At 30.1% G+C, this 17,500-nt stretch overlaps 1 protein-coding gene across 3 annotated transcripts in view; it reads left to right on the top strand.

Annotated features, from left to right (window-relative positions):
- Positions 1 to 17,500, top strand: part of LOC145254646 (protocadherin Fat 4-like) — a 1,852,201-nt gene that overhangs the window by 1,128,525 nt on the left and 706,176 nt on the right. The gene's annotated exons all lie outside the window — the stretch shown is intronic.

Genomic DNA, 17,500 nt, shown 5'->3' with positions numbered 1-17,500 from the left:
TATTTTAATTAAACTAGTAATTTCACTGTTACATTAAAATACACTCAGCTCTTTAGACTATTGTTCTAATCTCCTTTAAATTATATATATATATATATATATATATATATATATATATATATATATATATATATATATATATATATAAATATTCAGTGGAAATGGTAATTAATAAAAACTGAAGAAAGTGCTCAATACTGCAAATATGCGTTTTATTTTTTTATTACCGTATCTTTCTGTTAAGTTACATTATTGTTTCAGCTACCCGGCCGTTTTTTTTTTTTTTTTTGCCGTCTGTAGCTTCCTCAGACTTAACGGCCAGGTAGCTGAAACAATAATGTAACTTAACAGAAAGATACGGTAATAAAAAATAAAACGTATATATATATATATATATATATATATATATATAGCCAGTAGAGTTTAGTTTCCTAGAAGTACATCCAATGAAACAACATGTGTCTACCAAAGAGTGCTCAATGAGTGAATAGAGCAGGTATATTAATGTTTGTATAAATAAATTTAATATACCTGCTCTGTTCACTCATTGAGCACTCTTTGGTAGACACATGTTGGCCATTAATGTTTGTATAAATAAATTTAATATATATAGTGTTATAATGGAAAAATTCCAGAGGAAATCGTGTTATATTTTTTATATTTTATATATATATATATATATATATATATATATATATATATATATATATATATATATATATATATATATAATCACAAGTATGACGTCTTGTACACACACAAATATAAAGAAATTGAACAGATGTATCATCCAGAGTCTACACAACTAACCACTGCAGATCCATATGCAAAAAAGTAAACTAAAGACAATGTATATTTCTAACCTCGACTTCGACCATCAAAGCGGCAACAATATCAGGTGCCATTTTGTTTTTATCTGTTAACATGTCAGAAAATAATGAGAACCAGCTCCTCCTCTTCTTCCAGCTCCGTCCATCTCACCAGACTTTCCACACACACACACATACTTTTCGAAATCAGATAAAAATATCTTAATCTTCTCCCTTTGAGAAAAAAAATTGAAAAATGAATGAGAGGAGAACCTGGCAGGAAATCATTTTTGGTTCACTAGTTGCATCGATTTAAGCATCAAATTATTCTGAGAATATATTCCAAGATGGCGTTAATTGGGTTCGATAGCGAAGGACGGGCCGAGCAGAACCAATGGTCCTGATTGGTTGAGCTAGATTCTGCATGAGGGCAGAGGAAGCATTTTAAAATAATAAGCAATTAGCATAAGCAGTCGGTCGATTTGAACTGTTGGAACATGCAGCGGCAGTGGATATTATTATTACATACCGTGTTTTGATTGGACAACATCTCTAATTAGTAGTTTCTTTCAGCCAATCAGAGAAGTGAAAATATTCAGTGCTGAAGAGTGATGGTTACTAAGTGTTATTCGTCTTTTATGCTGTAAAGGTATTTATGTATACTTACTGGAAGGACCTGTGGAAATTCCACAGCAGAATCTTTCATATGCAATATATTGCTGCTGCGGCTGCGCATTCTGTGGACGTTCAGCGTGAATGGAAACCCCGCGATATTATTGTAACCCTTTTGTTAAAACTGTAAAAGTATTTATCTAAGAAATCTAGTTAATGTAATGTCAGAATATATTTGGTTATTATGGTTTATCTCCAATATCTTTATAGGAGTCTGTGACATATTTTCATTGTATGGACGTCCGACGCAAACGGAAAACCCACAATATAATTATACCATCTTTAGACAGAACAGAGCCAGAAAACCCAGAAGATATATTTTAGTTTCACGTACGGCCCAAAATTGAGATCTTTCTTTTTTTATTTAATCTTTTTTTTTTTTATTTAACCTTTTTTTTTATTTAATCTTTTTTTTTTTATTTAATCTTTTTTATTATTTAATCTTTTTTTTATTTAACCTTTTTTTTATTTAATCTTTTTTTTTATTTAATCTTTTTTTTATTTAATCTTTTTTTTTAATCTTTTTTTATTTAACCTTTTTTTTATTTAATCTTTTTTTATTATTTAATCTTTTTTTTTATTTAACCTTTTTTTTATTTAACCTTTTTTTATTTAACCTTTTTTTTATTTAATCTTTTTTTTTATTTAATCTTTTTTTTTATTATTTAATCTTTTTTTTAAATCTTTTTTTTTATTTATTCTTTTTTTTATTTAATCTTTTTTTTTAATCTTTTTTTTATTTAATCTTTTTTTTTATTTAATCTTTTTTTTAATTTAATCTTTTTTTATATTTTAGTTTCACGTACGGCCCAAAATTGAGATCTTTTTTTTTATTTAATCTGTTTTTTTTTATTTAACCTTTTATTTAATCTTTTTTTTATTTAACCTTTTTTTATTTAATCTTTTTTTATTGATTTTTTTTTATTTAATCTTTTTTTTATTTAATCTTTTTTTATTTAACCTTTTTTTTTATTTAATCTTTTTTTATTTAACCTTTTTTTATTTAATCTTTTTTTTTATTTAATCTTTTTTTATTTAATCTTTTTTTATTTAACCTTTTTTTTATTTAATCTTTTTTTTTATTTAATCTTTTTTTATTTAATCTTTTTTATTTAATCTTTTTTTTATTTAACTTTTTTTTATTTAATCTTTTTTCTTATTTAATCCTTTTTTATTATTTAATCTTTTTTTTTATTTAATCTTTTTTTATTTAACTTTTTTTATTTAATCTTTTTTTATTTAATCTTTTTTTTTATTTAATCTTTTTTTTATTTAGTCTTTTTTTTTATTTAACCTTTTTTATTATTTAATCTTTTTTTATTTAATCTTTTTTTTATTTAATCTTTTTTTTATTTAATCTTTTTTTTATTTAATCTTTTTTTTATTTAATCTTTTTTTTATTTAATCTTTTTTTTATTTAATCTTTTTTATTTAATCTTTTTTTTTTATTTAATCTTTTTTTTTATTTAATCTTTTTTTTATTTAATCTTTTTTTTTATTTAATCTTTTGTTTTTTTTACATTGCATCTTCGGTGATCGGGAGATCCTATTTATTAAAAGGAGAATAGATAACATATTACGAACATTAAATTAGCGTATCTATATACTTATTTAATGTTCGTAGTATGTTATCACTTTCTATTCTCCTTTTTAATCAATAGGATCCCACGATGGAATAATTTATCATCTGGAAACCGTGACACACGTACATACATTAAAGGTATTATGGTGTTAATATATATAGATCCTTGTATCGTCGTGCATACAGGCACAACGAACTCTAGATTAGACGTCACAACGCAAGATGGTCATAGACGAACACACGTATATACACGCCATATAGATTGCTGTGAATTATATATATACTCGCATATAATCGTACACTAGACGAAAATAGTAACACATAGATATACACGATTTACATCACTCCATGTTATATATATATATATATATACATATATATATATAACATGTTATATGTATATATATATATATATATATATATACGTGTGTGTATGTGTTTTGTTATATATATATACTAGCATTCCAGCCCGGCGCTCCAGGGTTTTTGGAGATATATGTTGAGCAAAAAAAAAAAAAAAAAGCGGTCAATTTATTTTTTAACTTTGACCCCTATTATGACCCCTTAACATTTATTGTTTGGGGCTCAAAGCAAATCATTAAGTTAGATCTATGTCCAAGGAACCTATATCTAAAATTTCAAGTGTTTAGACCCAAAATTGTCGGAGGAGTTTGGTAGAGATCTCAAAGGTCAAATCGTCGAAATTTGACCCCTTAACAGCCGAAAATGGATTACAAAGATTTTCCAAAATTTCAGTAGCCTGTATATCAAATTTCGAGTCTGTAGACTTTAAATTGACAGTTATTGCGTAGGGAAATGTACACACACAGACGCGTTCAGTTTTATAGATATACTAGCATTTCAGCCCGGCGTTGCCCGGGTGTTTGGAAGTGTATGTTGAGCAAAAAAGAAAAGTGGTAGTAGGAAGGCAGGCTCGAACCCGTACCGCAAAGGAGGAAAAGAACGGGGTAAAACCTAACGTTTATGCTGTTATGACCACCGCCAAACCGGAAGCGACATTTTTTAAAATTAAGGCTAGACAATCTAAAGGAGAGGATAACTTTCAAAAATATTAGCGAAAAAAGTGACCCTCCCTGTAAGAAAGTGCCTAGTTGAAGGGGAAGATATTAATGTTTGTAGCCAATTTTACGATATTTGTCGTATGAAAGGTCGAACTTTAAAACGATACTGATCTTCGTAAAATCCGTCGCCTCTACTGAAAATTTAAGGCAGACATGCAAACAGACACACATACATACATTTATATATTGGTAACTAAAAATTTTCGACCCAAACCGATTAAAACGCTTGCCCTATCTCTGAATACCCTTTATGTAAAATGTCAAATATTTAGACCAGAAATTATCTGAGTAATTTGGAAGAGACCGCAGAGGTCAAATTTTTTTAAAACTTTGACCCCTATTATGACCCCTTAAAATTTATTGTTTGGGGCTCAAATCGAGTTATTAAGTTAAATCCATGTCCAAGGAACCTATATATAAAATTTCAAGTGCGTAGACACAAAATTGTCGGAGGAGTTTGGTAGAGTTCTCAAAGGACAAATCGTTGAACTTTGACCCCTTAATCGCCAAATTTCTGACCAAAAACCAATCACATCGATTTTCCCAAGTCTCAGTACCCTGTATATCAAATTTCGAGTCTGTAGACTAAAAATTGACAGAGTTATAGAGTAGGGAAATGTACACACACACACACACACACAAACGTTCACTTTTATATATATATATATCTATATATAAATATATACATATATATGTATAACATGTTATGTGTATATATATATATATATATGTATGTTATGTTATATATATATATATAACATATATAGATATAAAACATGTTATATATATATATATATATATAAAACATGTTATATAAATATGTATGTATCTATAAAACATGTTGTATATGTATGTATATAAATATGTGTGTTACATATATATATATATATATATATATATATATATATATATATATATATATATATATGCACTCGCATATAATCATACACTGAACGAAAATAGTACCTATTTACAAGGCCTCCCCACCAGGGGTCGTTTTTTAACGTGGAGAAAAGGTACAAAAATAAAATTTGTCTCAGTCGTGAAGGACTGGTCCTTCACCGAAAGAGAACAAGAAATGGAAGTGCAGCATCTGAGAACAGATACTACACTTTCATCTTGGCCAAAAGACCAAGCGAAAATAGTAACACAAAGATATACACGATTTACATCCCACCATGTTATATATATATATATATATATATATATATATATATATATATATATATAAAACATGTTATATATATATGTATACATATATATATGTGTGTTATATATATGTAATATATATATATAAAACATGTTATATATATATATGTATGTATACATATATATATATACATGTGTTATATATATATATATAAAACATGTTATATATATATATATATATATATATATATACATACATGTGTTATATATATATAATATATATAACATGTTATATACATGTGTTATATATATATATAATATATATATATATATATATATATAACATGTTATATATATATATGTATATATACATATATATATAACATATATATATATGTATGTATACATATATATATATACATATATATATATATACGTATGTCAGGTCATGTCATATGCTACTGGTACCATGTAACCCAGTACTACCTGCCTCATGGTCGGTCACCGGCGACTAAACTGTTTCCCCCACCAGACTTGTTTGGCGAGGAGGGTGGCTAGTCTCCCTGAAGGATTAAAAACAAGACCTTCCAAAGGGCGAATGAACTCTATTTCTGGGTCAACGGCCAACTAGCACCGTGTATATTTGTGTGTGTGTATATGTGTATTGGGGTAGAGAGGGCTCTCGTAAGCCGTGGTGAAGGCAACCTTTCTAGGAGAAGCAAATCTCTGATTTAAAAAAAACATACAGTGGAAGACCAGTACCCGCATTAAGATGGTCTGCAATTTAATTTGTTGCTGGCTATCTTGCTCTTGCTTGTTGCTGGATCTCAACATTTTGAACCGAGAGAGAGACTTAGCTGTCGTACAAAGCTAAGACTCTGTATATCATATTTGTATAGATACTTCCTCAGACATTTGGGCTCATGGATTTTAAATGTCTGAGGGAGTGGCACTCGTCTGACAAGACGTTGCAATCATCATATACAAGTGTTATATATATATGTATATATATAATATATATATAAGACATGTTATATATATATGTATGTATACATATATATATACCTGTGTTATATATATATAATATACATATAAAACATGTTATATATGTATGTATACACATATATATATATATACATGTGTTATATATATAATATATATCTATAAAACATATTATATATATGTATGTATACATATATATACATGTGTTATATATATATGTATGTATATACATATATATACATGTGTTATATATATATAATATATATATAAAACATGTTATATATATATATATGTATACATATATACATTAATTTTATTTATACAAACATTACTGGCTACATATGTGCATACATGTTTCTGTAATCACCCGTGTTGGGGACTACGTCTTCAGGCCAAGAATTACCGTCGAAAACTCAAAAAAAAAGAAGAGTTTTTGACAGTAATTCTTGGCCTGAAGACGCAGTCCCCCAACGCGGGCGACCACAGAAACATGTACGCACATATATAGCCACTAATGCCCCTATAAATAAATTATATATATATATATATATATATATATATATATATATATATATATATATATAGCCAGTAGAGTTTAGTTTCCTAGAAGTACATCCAATGAAACAACATGTGTCTACCAAAATAGTGCTCAATGAGTGAACAGAGCAGGTATATTAATTTTATTTATACAAACATCACCGGCTACACATGCGCACACATGCTTCTGCAATCACCCACGTTGGGGGACTACGTCTTCAGGCCAAGAATTACTGTCGAAAGTGATATTTCCACCAAATACATTTTCCTATTTCGTTTATCAAGTTAGCATGCAACCTGGGTGGGAGTCATAAAATACGGTAAAAGGATGAGTGAGGTCTTTTGAGGATAATAAACATCTTTTTCTTTCCCTTTCCCTTTCCAACCTAACTTTTGGTTTTATGGCATAAGGTACTTGAGAATTTAGTTTTCTTGTCTTGGAGTCTGTAAGTTAAGAACCTTAGCGATGGTCAGCTAAGTACTGGCCGGTGCCTTTTAATCTACATCCATCCACACACACATGCAACACACGTACAACACACACATACACAGACACCGCCACACACACACACACACACACATTAATACGTATATCCAAAAGCGAATCCATGCTGTACGCTTTTTTTTTTTTTTTTTTTTTATTCACAACACACATACTGAAACTAGACAATAACTCTGAAACTACGCAGGAATAGAGTTAAAATTACATTAAGGTAAATAAAACAAGACAAAAATAAATAAAATTAAATAAAAATAAAAATAAAATAAAATTAAAACAAATAAACGAACAAACTATGAATAAATATAAACACGAAAGTTATCTAAACCCCACATGTACCTATATAGATATATCAATATACTTATAAATGCCTACATTTTGCCAGACCCGCGCATATATACACACACACACATTACAGACATACAGAGACGAATAATAGCGTTTTTCTTTACTTCTGTAGCGTGGTAACCCCTTCGTACATTCAATAGTATGCTATCACACTCCAGACGGGTGTACATATATATATATATATATACATGCATACATACATATATACATATATATATATATATATATATATATATATATATATATAAACACATACACACATACATACATATATATACACACATATACACATATATACATACACACATATACATACACATATAACATATATATAAACAACATTCGGACATTCATACATTCTTGCAGTCTATATTGTTACAACAATCATATACGAGGCAGCCTATTCTAATAGTTCAGAAATATATATGCATATATATACATCTACATACAATACACACAGAAATACATCCATATCCAAACATACACACAGATATATAGATACACATATATATAAATATACAAACATACATGCATACCTAAAATACACTTATACATACATACTCACACAAATATAGACATATACATATATACCTGTACCTTGCCACCAAATGATACATCTAAAGTAGAGACAGACATGGATACATTTACCATATAAATTCCCTTTTTCTATCAAACGCTACACGCATAGTTATATTTCATAGCCCCACCCGCTTGTTACATTTTCCTAAGTTATAGGTTTTTTCGTAAAAAATTTACACTACGTAAAAGTTTATATTGAATTCAGCATGAAGTTCATAGGCCTATAACATGTTATATATATATGTATGTATACATGTATATATATACATGTGTTATATATATATAAACATGTTATATACATATATGTATGTATACATATATATACATGTGTTATATATATATATATATATATATATATAAACATGTTATATACATATATGTATGTATACATATATATATACATGTGTTATATATATAATATATATATATAAAACATGTTACATATATGTATGTATACATATATATACATGTGTTATATATATATAATATATATAACATATGTTATATATATATGTATATATATGTGTGTTATATATATACATATATATATATATACATATATATATATATATATATATATATATATGTATGTATATATGCACTCGCATATAATCATACACTGAACGAAAATAGTAACACATAAAGATATACACAATTTACATCCATCCATGTTACACAGACTCCCACAACACAGCGTTTGTTCCAGTATATTTTTACTCGTAACCGGTGCATTTGTTACGACCTTGAAGACTAACGCGGGCCCCTGACGAAGTACATCAATGACACTTGGGAAATATGAAGGAGAATTTTGTTGTTTTATTGTTTGAGGAATTCCAAGCGGAGATAATTCAAAAAGTTGTTAAAGTGTCATGCAATATATTGGTAAAAGCAAAAATAAGCACATTAAATTAATACAATAACACAAAATAAAACATTAAATTAATACACTTACACAAAATAAAACATTAATTAACTCAACATTTATTGAATTTAAAATATTTTTAAAAACTTTTATAAAATAAGTATAATTTCGAAATAAATTACAACAAGCATTTTTTTTGTATTTATATAAAAGCATACGATTAAAAAGAACGGAAACTTTTTGAAAAGTTATGACTTTTTTTAAACACACTTTGAAAAAAGAATTTGAAGATATGAAAAAAATATTTGAAGATATGAAAAAAATGAAGTGTAACACCTATGCTATCATATCATGTCATGTTTTAAAATGAATGTAACATCTATGCTATCATATCATGTCATGTTTTAAAATGATGTGCAACATCTATGCTATCTCATCATGTCATGTTTTAAAATGAAGGGGTTACACTTCATTTTAAAACATGACATGATATGATAGCATAGATGTTACATTCATTTAAAAACATGACATGATATGATAGCATAGGAGTTACACTTAATTTTAAAACATGACATGATGAGATAGCATGGATGCTACATTCATTTTAAAACATGACATGATATGATAGCATAGATGTTACATTCATTTTAAAACATGACATGATATGATAGCATAGGTGTTACACTTCATTTTAAAAGATGATATGATGAGATAGCTTAAGTGTTACACTTCATTTTAAAACATGACATGATATGATAGCATAGATGTTACATTCATTTTAAAAGATGATATGATGAGATAGCATAAGTGTTACACTTCATTTTAAAACATGACATGATATGATAGCATAGGTGTTACATTCATTTTAAAAGATGATATGATGAGATAGCATAAGTGTTACACTTCATTTTAAAACATGACATGATATGATAGCATAGATGTTACATTCATTTTAAAAGATGATATGGTGAGATAGCATAAGTGTTACACTTCATTTTAAAACATGACATGATATGATAGCATAGGTGTTACACTTCATTTTAAAACATGACATGATATGAGAGCATAGATGTTACACTTAATTTTAAAACAAACCCGAAACGAATAGTGTCCGTCGGCACTAACCCTAGTCGGGTTTAACTAACTTCCTCCAAAGGAGGAATTTTTATGAGAGCATGAAATTCACAAACGCTCCCCAGTCGCATATATATCCCTGTCAGGGGAGATGACAACATTAGGTTTTTGCAACTTTTTGCAGGGAGGTGTCGACGTCCTCCTACATACAGAGCCTGGAATTCCCAAATTGGTCACCCATTTTAGTAATAACCAGGCTTAACGTTGCTTAACTTCGGTGATCTGACGGGAACTGGTGTGTCAGCGTGATTATGCCGTATCAATCATATAGAAGCCACGTGTTACAAAGGTGAGAAACATTGAATCCGTTTTCGATTGTTTTTTTTTGTTTTTTTGATCATTATATTTAAATTTCCACTTCGAATTTTACAAAAATAGAAAAACACAAAATAGTAATAAAACGTAGTGTCAATCCGAGTATGCACTTATATATAAATTACGGTGAAGTTTCCTAGAGCAACTGTGGTTGAAATTCGATATGAAACAAACAACAGAAAGCAATTTTTGTGCCAGGGAGATCTGTAGCTACTATCCACTCGCTATCCGATTCAAAATTATTATTTTTTTTTTTTTGCCGAGCATTAATTATCGGTCAGCTATACGGTTGGACAAAATCTATAGCTTTCTTTCATTTGCAAAAAAAAAAAAAAAAAAAAATTGACTTCTGACTCTTAGTACCGTATGATTCTGGGCGTGGGGGGCTAAATTCATAGCTTGGATCTTTATTAAAACCCTGGCTAGGGATTATTTGGATATAAACCTGTTAAAATAATGTCGTTATCTGAATCCATCTTCCTTTCTTCTAAAGGGAGTGTTCTACTATGCAAAAATAAAGTAAAGAATGTCTGTAACAAACATGAAACGGGTAAAAGCTAAAGGTGGGTCGTTCAGGGTGACGAAAGGTCAATATTTTTTTTTTTACCGAGCATTAATTATTGAAGTACGGCACAATCACGTTGACTCACCGGTTCTCACCAAGATTACCAAAGTTAAGCAACGTTGAGCCTGGCCAGTACCAGATGGATTACCATTTGGGAAGGCTAGGCACTCTATGTACCTTCTGGCAAGGTTGGGCGTGGGGCCAGCACCCTCACCCTGTAAAAAGAACTCCTCGCTACAAAAATATCTACAAAAAGTTTTAGATGGCCTATGCCCTTCCAGGGGCTCAAGGGTTATGGATGGATTAATTATTGGTCAGCTATACGGTTGGACAAAATCTACAGCCTTCCTTAATTTGAAAAAAAAAAAAAAAAATCTGACTTCTGACTCTTAGTACCGTATGATTCTGGGGGCCCCAATTCATAGCTTATATCTTTATTAAAACCCTAGCTAGGGATTCTTTGGATATGAACCTGTTCAAATAATGTCGTTATCTGTAACCATCTTCTTTTCGTGTTCTACTATGCAAAAATAAAGTAAAGTATGTGTGAAACAAACACGAAAGGGTTAAAAGCTAAAGGTGAGTCGTTCAGGTTGGCGAAAGGTAAATTTCGAAACTAAATACGGAAGTAATTAGTTGTTAGATATGAAATCATTATAAACACAATTCATATTTCTGTCCAACTTGACGTTTTCTGATTTAAAATATTGCACAGGCAGTTTCTGGCAAGTGGCCATTTTAATTTCAAGCCAAGGATATTAGAAACTTTATCAAGAATCCAAAATCATTGCTCTCAAATTCTTAGACTCGGTGAAAATATAATGAGTTTCCAGCTTTACAAAGGTTTCATATCATGTTCTCTTATGTGATGCATGAACAGATGAGAGCACTAAAGTGGGTGGCCTTGTGCTAGACCGTCACAATCTGCAAATAGAAACGAGAAACAATGTATGAATGAATTTTAAAACAGTATACAAACGTAAAGCCACAGGATACATAAGAAAAAAAAATCAAGTCGAATGTAAAGTTTTTTTTGTTTTTTTTTTTACTATGGAGTCACCACTTACCATGGTCCAAGAGCCACTCGAGGATAAGAGTAAAATAAGTTAAATAAGGTGAACGGTGAGACCATCGTGATGATTATTAATTATGGTGATGATTGGGCAGAATTTGATTTGTTAAGGCAGCTCAACAAGAATTTGTTTACATTGGACTTAAAAACAACTGTTATACTCAGCCGTGAAGCAGCTCAACGATATTGTGTTCCATAGACGTGTAGTTCTAAGAAAAAATTTTGGTTATAGAACTTTCGTTTATTTATGGGCAGAGAGAGAGAGAGAGACAGACAGACAGACAGACAGACAGACAGACAGACAGAGTAAAACTATTGACACTAGCTGTAGGTAGACGATTTTTTGTTGTGAATGCTTCACGGGGTGAGAGGAAACCATAGATTTAAGCTCAGTCGAGCACTTACCATTAAAATCAAGATAGAGCAGAGAAAGACTATCAACGTCGCTTTGCAAGAAAGTGGTAGAAGGGAGGAGAAAAGGACACCGCCCCCTAGATTTAAAAGTCAAATGACAATCCTTGTTTCCTTACTTACCCACATTTGCAACCACCTATTGGAGGAGGCAACTGTTTTTTTTTTGTTTTTTTACACAGTGATCACCACTTATCAAGGCCCGGAAGCCACTCAGGGATAAGGGTTATTGCAAGTACATTACGTTAGTGTGGAGATTTTTTAACTGTTTTGTTTTAGCATGTGACCGTTGGAAGGTATTCATCATCATCATCATCATTGTTTGAATCCAAAGATTTTGTTGTTGGCATTGCTTTCCCTGATATTTTTCTAGTCAGAATTCTTTCTTGAAAGACATACGGTACTTATGGGAGGGACTACAAGAAGGTTTTAAAAAAAATTTTTTTTTTTTCTTAATTCAATTTTCATGCCAAACAAGGTATAATGCCACTTTGAAGTAGGGTTAGGGTTACAATCAGGGACATAAGTTGCAGGGATATTATGGAGGGAGATAAGTAGCAAGATATCTGTTCACATTACACTTGAACTTCTGCATGTCAGCACACTTGGGAAAGCAGAATCCCGGAAGGGAGTTCCAAGGATTAGCAGTTCTGGGGAAGAAACGATTGAAGTAGAAGGCTGTCTTTACACCTAGGGATCTCTACTGTTGCTAATATCCTAAATGAAAGTGATTTTTGTGGAACTTGGAACACACGGATCATCAGTCCGTGTTGTTAACCACTTGACCACCGTTACCTACCAAGAGGGTATTAAAAATGGGAAAGTTTTCTTTTAAGCATCTTTTAAGAATTTGAATCCGAAAAAAAGTAGCCAAAATCCATTTGGAAACCCCATATAAATATAGAATTTCAATTTACCAAATTTTCACTACTAACGATTACTATATTATCCCACTGACTACTTTACACTCAGTAACCCTTATCCTCGAGTGGCCTCCGGGCCTTAATAAGTGGTGACCCCCCCCCATGTAAAAAAAGAAGAAGAAATAAATGAAATACAAATATATATTTTTTTATTATTAAAAATTATTCAATTTGTCGTCTTTTGACTTCTTAGATTTTTCGGATAAAATTACCGTCTGCACAGAACGTGTGTTTCACACACAAAAAATAAGCATGTTGACACCTATTCCGATAAAATCACCGACGTTATATTGAGGCTGGTCAATACGTAGATTGTGAGCACCTGAAGATGTATGTAAAACCAGGTCCTAGTGGGTTTGCAATGATTATAACGATTCCAAGTCGTGGGTTATTCATTGTGATCTGCACAGACCAGATACTGACCAGGGATAACGAATCGAATTCAAATTTTTGAAACGGAAAAGGAAAATGATTTCTTTTCCTCAAAAGCATCGATTACAATTTTTATAGAAATCGCTCCAGACAAAGCATGAAGCAATTCCGTTTAATGAATTCTAATTTTACCCACCCTTGCACGTATTCTAACGAATGGAAGTTGTGAAAATTGCATAACGCTTGTCGATTTTGTTTATTATTTTTCAGACAAGACTCAACTTTAAGAATCTTAAAGAGGCTTATAATTATGAATATTAACTAGCAGAACCCGTGAAAATTGCACAGCGACATTTTTCATATATATATTGCTACTGGACATTCTGTGGACGTTCAACGTGAATGGAGACCCTGCGATACTATTGTAGCCCTTTTGTTAAAACTGTAAAAGTATTTATCTAAGTAATATGGTTAATGTAGTGTGAGAATATAGCTGGTTATTATGATTTATCTCCAATATCCTTATAAAAGTCTGTGATATATATCCATTGTATGGTTGCCCGGTGCGAACGGGAATCCCAATATATCATTATACCATTTTTAGACAAAACAGATACTACCCTAGGATCCTAGCCAGAAGAGCAAAAAGGTATATTTTGGTTTCACGTACGACCCAAAGGCGACATCATTTCTTTTTAATTTAATTTTTTTTTATTTTTCGTCTTCGATGATCAGGAGATCCTATTTATTAAAAAGGAGGATGGAAGTGATAACTAGGGCTGTGACAACAGCATATTCTTTTCATTGTTTTGACTCTTGAATATATATCCGTTAATATCTTGTTTATATATATATATATTTGATTTTGTTGTTGTTCCTTCTTATGAAACGGATTTTTAATTTAATTAAAATTTGATTTTTAAATTTTAAATTATAAATCACATTACTTAATATTGAATTAGCTCTAGGACATTTAACTATCGAGCTTATTATATATCTAAATTACAACGAGCACTTTCTATTTCCTGTATTTTAATTAAACTAGTAATTTCACTGTTACATTAAAATACACTCAGCTCTTTAGACTATTGTTCTAATCTCCTTTAAATTATATATATATATATATATATATATATATATATATATATATATATATATATATATATATATATATATATATATATAGAGAGAGAGAGAGAGAGAGAGAGAGAGACTGATGTGGTTCTCGGTTGATTGACTGTGTCTTACTGTATCGAATATATACTTGAGAGTCAAGAGACTGTAAGGAATATTCTGTTGTTATAGTCCTAGTGATAACATACTGCCAACAGTAACTTAGCGAGAACCACATCACTCTACATAAAAACATATAAGATATCAATGGATATATACCTGAAAATCAAAACAAGGAAAAGAATATGCTGTTGTCATAGCACTAGAGATAACATACTACTAACATTAAATTAGCTTATCTATATACTATTTTAATATTCGTAATATGTTGTCACCTTCTACCCTCCTTTTTAATAAATAGAATCTCCCGATGGAATAATTTATAATCTGGAAACCGTGACACACGTACGTACATACGTACGTTAAAGGTACTATGGTATTAATATATAGATAGCTGCTTTTATACCTATATTGTATGACATAAAACTGAATGGGAAAATGATTTGATTTTAAAACACGATTTTATTTAAAGAACTTTTCTTTTAAGAACCAAAATCATTAAATCGTCACCATTTTTATTTCTTTTTTTTTTCTCTTTTTTTTTTTTTTTTTTTTTTTTTTTTTTCACCGAAGCACTAGTTCAAATTTAATTTTGGGGTTTCAGAGTCCAAAGGTGAACATTTCGAATGGAGCACCTCGTAGTCAAAAGAAACTATACAAGACGCTTGCATAATGATTGGTCTCAGAAAATCGACATTGAAGACTACGATTAGTGATTTCAGATCATAAGATCAACTTTATTATCCCATTCGACCAACAAACTACAACATGAATAGGATTTTCTTGCTTTTGTTCCCGAATCGTGCGACATCGGCCGGATGATGTCGCTCACGTAAGATTGCATCTGGAGACAGGCATGAAGGTTTATGGCCATCCGTTCTGACTGAAACGGATTTTGTCGACGTAAAATCGTGATAGACTTTGATTTGAATGTTGCATTGTTTTCATTACGTGCGTGTGTGACAGTAGGGGCTCTAAATGTTGCTGACCTCTTTGGGTCAGAGTGATGAATTTGTCTAGACTCTTCCTTTTCGTTTGAACAGAAAGAAAAGTAACGGCTACGTAATCTTTAAGCATATATTTTAGTTATTTTAGTTATTTATCGATGGCTCCACTTTTCCTTAACATTGAGTTGTTTCTGCCTAGATCATTCCAAATGCGTGCTAATGTCTTTATCTATCAAGAGTTTAGATCGCGCGTTTTTCGTTGCAAAGCTTTAAAAAAAAAAACATTTTCAGGTAAAACTTGAGGAGTATGCGCTTTTTTACGGTTGTTGTAAAAAATGGAACGGAAATTTAAATTTCCTTCCGTTTTAATTCGATATATTTTCACATTACGTCCAACTCATCGTTCACATTCGACATGCCAACTTTTATAGGTTTTCGGGTATGCTGACAAGGTTAGGGGTGTCTATTCCGAAAGCCGTTCTTAACATGAGGAGGTTGGGGGTGTTTATTCGTTGTAAACGTACCCGAAACCCTATTTTTTTTTTAATTAAAATATACTATATACTATATTAAGTTGAATTGCCAAGAAAAAGAAACTTCGTAAACATTGATTTTTAAAAGATTAAAATGATTAAAATGTTATTATTTCAAAATGTTCCGTTACAACATAGATTTTTCATTAATTGGTGTTTTAATTTTTTTTTTTTTAATATTAAATTTTAATATAAACATGGTTCTTGTCAGCTATTTTATCGCCAGATTAAAACCGATTTGAAAATATTATTGCACAATATTAAGTATTTTGTAGGCCCCCCCTCATATTTTTTGTCTCTTTTTACCGAACAAAATATGGAAACCGGTAGGTAACCAAATGAACATTCAGTAAAACCGTATTTCATATTTAATATACAAATGTTTATAATATTATTAATCGTTAAACTATGTAAATTTTAAAACCTAACAAAATTATAACAAAGATTAACTATTAATTGCAATTTGAAGAAGATAAACAAAGGTTTTAAAAAATCATTAAGTCGCTTCTGCTTTTTCATACTTCGTATAGTTAACACAAGTCTGACGTCACGGAATCATGCTTTTTTTTTTTTTTTTTGACATTGCTTTAGAGGTACCTAAAGTACGATTGTTGAATGTTATTCTTTCGATTACTTTCGTTTTTTTTTTATTTTTTTTATTTATTTTTTTTTTGGCGAGGGGGGGCACAATTAAAAAAAAAAGAAGATTCAAAAGGAACAAAATTTTAATTTCCGTTCCATATTTACAACAACCGTAAAACAGTGCATACTCCGCAAGTTTTACCCATTTTTAATATCCTTCACGTGATTAAGTGCTATGTTTTTTTAAGGGGGGGGAGTGTTGTTATAATAAAACTCATGAAAGAAAAATAAC

Source organism: Euprymna scolopes, chromosome 30, assembly GCF_053919585.1.
Source record: "Euprymna scolopes isolate OS-2025 chromosome 30, ASM5391958v1, whole genome shotgun sequence".
Taxonomy (NCBI): domain Eukaryota; kingdom Metazoa; phylum Mollusca; class Cephalopoda; order Sepiida; family Sepiolidae; genus Euprymna; species Euprymna scolopes.
This window is presented reverse-complemented; position numbering and strand designations above follow the sequence as displayed.